The sequence below is a fragment of the Petaurus breviceps genome, unplaced genomic scaffold, assembly GCF_028583685.1.
Source record: "Petaurus breviceps papuanus isolate PSGF00001 unplaced genomic scaffold, PetGlider_PUasm1.0 90842, whole genome shotgun sequence".
In the NCBI taxonomy this organism is placed as follows: Eukaryota; Metazoa; Chordata; class Mammalia; order Diprotodontia; family Petauridae; genus Petaurus; species Petaurus breviceps.
Window position 1 is genome coordinate 2,410,163 of NW_027187358.1, and position 3,659 is coordinate 2,413,821.

Consider the following 3,659-nt stretch of genomic DNA (forward strand, 5'->3'; position numbering starts at 1 on the left):
ATAATAAATGAAAAAGCAGACAGATATTATACATTCTGTAGAAACCTTTTTTGGGGGTACACAATGGTTTTTTTAGACATTATTGATTCTTCAAATAAAAAAAATTAATACCATAATATTGTTCTAATTATGAAGGATCAAAAGACCAATCTAGAGGAATCAAATGAATAAAGAAAAACTTCTGTCTTTTGAAACATGTCTAATATATGGTAATCATCACAGCAAATTAGGCAGAAAGTCAATAGGAAAAATATGAAGGGAGAAGAAAGGAAAAGTTTCTAGCCTGGATAATTAGGGGAATAATGATGCCATCAAGAGAAAAAGGACAGTCATTTAAAAAAAATATATGTATTTTAGATCCATCGAATTTGAAATGTGGAAATGATCAGAAGACATTTGGAAATGTATAATTAGATTCAAGGGAAGAGTATATGGATGAAAATGGAATTTCGGGGGTCTTTCACTTGGAGGAAATAACTGAAACTATAGAGACTTACTGACATTGCCAACAGAAAAAATGTATAGACAGAGGATAAAAGGATCAAGTTTATCTTCTAAAGGGATACACAACATTTGGAGCAAGAAGAGAAAACTAAAGCAGTGAAAGAAACCAAGAAAGGGTGATCAAAGAGATGAGAGATAAAATACACACACACACACACACACACACACATTTAGGGGAAGAATGCTCATTTCTGAAAAATTTTTTTTATGAAAACTGGAAAGCAGTTTGGAAAAAAATAGATTCTGATTGCCATCATATTAGACAAAACATGTTTAAAATTAATATTAGCTTTGAATATAAAAGTTAAAAAAAGTATAGGGAGAAAATGGATAGAAATGTTTTGCACAATTATGGCAAGTAGGAAAATTCCTTTTTTTCTTTTTCTTTTAGGGGGGGCAATTGGGGTTAGGTGACTTGCCCAAGGTCACATGGCTAATTTTTGTGTTGAGTGTCAGGCCAGATTTGAAATCATGTCCTTCAACCCCAGGTCCAGTGCTCTATTCACTGTGCCACCTAGCTTCCCCAGTAAAATTCTTAATGAAATAAGGGCAATCACAAAAGAGAAAATGGAAAAATTCATTAAAAGTAATTGAAAGGCCCCCCTTTCTCTGGGGAATCACCATGGCGGTTGGGACCCTGTACACATACCCTGAAAATTGGCGGGCCTTCAAGGCCCTCATTGATGCACAGTAGCGTGGAGCCCAGATCCGCATTCTCTCCGCACCTTCCCACTTCCATTTTGGTCAGACCAACCGCACCCCCAAATTCCTCCGAAAATTTCCTGCGGGCAAGGTTCCAGCTCTTGAGGGTGATGATGGGTTCTCTGTGTTTGAAAGCAACACCATTGCACACTATGTGAGCAATGATGACCTTCGAGGCTCCACACCAGAGGCTGCCCAAGTGATCCAGTGGGTGAGCTTTGCTGACAGTGACATCGTTCCTCCAGCCAGTACCAGGGTGTTCTGTGCTCTCGGCATCATGCACCACAACAAACAGGCTACAGAAAACACAAAAGAGGAGGTGGGGTGGGTTCTGTGGCTGTTTGATGCCCACCTGAAGACTCGGACCTTCCTGGTGGGGGAGCGCGTGACTCTGGCTGACAGCACAGTTGTGTGCACGCTCTTGTGGCTCTATAAGCAGGTCTTGGAAAAATCGTTCCAGCAGGCCTTCCCCAACACCAACCGCTGGTTCCTCACCTGCATCCGCCAGCCCCAGTTCTGGGCAGTGTAGGGAGAGGTGAAGCTCTGTGAGAAGATGGTGCAGTTTGATGCTAAAAAGTTTGCTGAGAGTCAGCCCAAGAAGGAGGTCCCAAGAAAAGAGAAGGGACAGTGAGAAGAGAAACCCAAGGACCAGGCAGAGCTGAAGGAAGAGAAGAAGGCAGCTGCGCCCCCCAGCCCTGAGGAGGAGATGGATGAGTGTGACCAGGCCCTGGCTGCAGAGCCCAAAGCCAAGGATCCCTTTGCCCACCTGCCCAACAGCACGTTTGTGTTGGATGATGTTTAAGCGAAAGTACTCCAATGAAGACAAGCTGAAGGTGGCCCTGCCATAATTTTGGGAGCACTTCAACCGTGACAGCTGGTCCCTGTGGTACGCCCAGTACCGCTTCCCCCAGGAGCTCAGCCAGACCTTCAGGAGCTGCAGCCTCATCACTGAAATGTTCCAGGGCCTGGACAAGCTGAGGAAAATGCTTTAGCCAGCGTTATCCTTTGTGGCCCCAACAATAGCAGCGCCATTTTTTCTGGAGTCTGGGTTTTCCGGGGCCAGGAACTCGCCTTCCCGCTGAGTCCAGACTGGTAAGTAGAATTCGAGTCCTACACGTGGTGTAAGCTGGATCCTGGAAGTGAGGAGGCCCAGACCATGGTCCAAGACTACTTCTCCTGGGAGGGGGCCTTCCAACACGTGGGCAAACCCTTCAATCAGGGCAAGATCTTCAAGTGAACACCCTTCCTTGCTACCACCTAGCTGCCTGCTTCCTCCTCTGCAGGGAGGTGCCAGTCATTAAACGAAACTGAACACAGAGCCCCCCTCCCCCCCAAAAAAAGTAATTAAAAGGCTTCTGCACAAACACAAACAATGCAGCTAAGTTAGGAAGAGGAAATATCAATCTATAAAGGGAAAATTATATATATATATATATAAATTTTTAGTGAAGGGTGTGTCCTATCAATCAGGAATATTGTATGTTTTGGGATGTGGATCTGATGTACTGGTTAAAAAATTAATTTTGCAAAACATAAGAAAATAATTATTGCAAGGGATAGGATAGAGTATAGAATGGGGTAAATTCATAAATGAATGTGAAACAAAACAAAAAAGCATCAGTAAATCAATTTTTAGTTAATTAAAAAAAAGATTAGGAGAAGAAGCCAGAGAGAGCAGTATCACAGAAGCAGAGGGAAGAGATGGTTAGGATTGCCAAATGCTACAAAAAAAGTTAGTATTTTGAAAGCTAAATAAAGGGCATTATATAAGGATATTAAGAACCTTTTGCTGACCTTTGAGATGGAAGTTTCAGTACAGAGGTGTAATGGAAAATTAAATATAGGAAAATTTTTGCGAGTTGCAAAAAATCACCCCAAAAATGAATGAAAGAGTAAAGTGTCCACTTTCTAGAAATTCATAAACAGAGGTAGAATAAAGACCTAACAATATTTAGACAAGCTAGCCAGATTAAAATAATAGTTTTAGGATTGGAAGCAATAAACATATTTGTAGACCATGAGGAAAGAGCTAATATAATTAAACTGAACTTTTGAAAGAGAAGGGATGATTAATAAAGTGAAGACACAAAGACAAGAAAGGGATAGAATCAAGATTGTAGATATAGTGTTAATCTTTTTCAAGGAGCAATGGCTTACTTCCTAAGACCTAAAAAAGACACAGAGAATGAGAGAAGATACAGGCAGTGGATATTGCAAGCAGAGGCGGTAAAAGACATAACAACTAAATAAGTTAAGGAATTAAGATGCCAGAGAGCCTGTGATCACCAATTCAAACCCCTTCCTTTTACAAATAATGAAATTGAGTACCAGAGATTTTAAATGACTTGCATATCTACTGCTGGAACAGATTTTAGAGGTAATTGGTCCAAAAATCTAACTTTGCATACTTATATTACATATTAAATGCATACTTCCACTGAAGTCCAGAGAGG

General features: G+C 41.1%; 1 pseudogene; it reads left to right on the forward strand.

Annotated features, from left to right (window-relative positions):
• Window positions 1-1,126: 1,126 nt before the first annotated feature.
• On the forward strand, window positions 1,127-2,516 carry LOC138148907 (elongation factor 1-gamma-like; annotated as a pseudogene).
• Window positions 2,517-3,659: the final 1,143 nt, after the last annotated feature.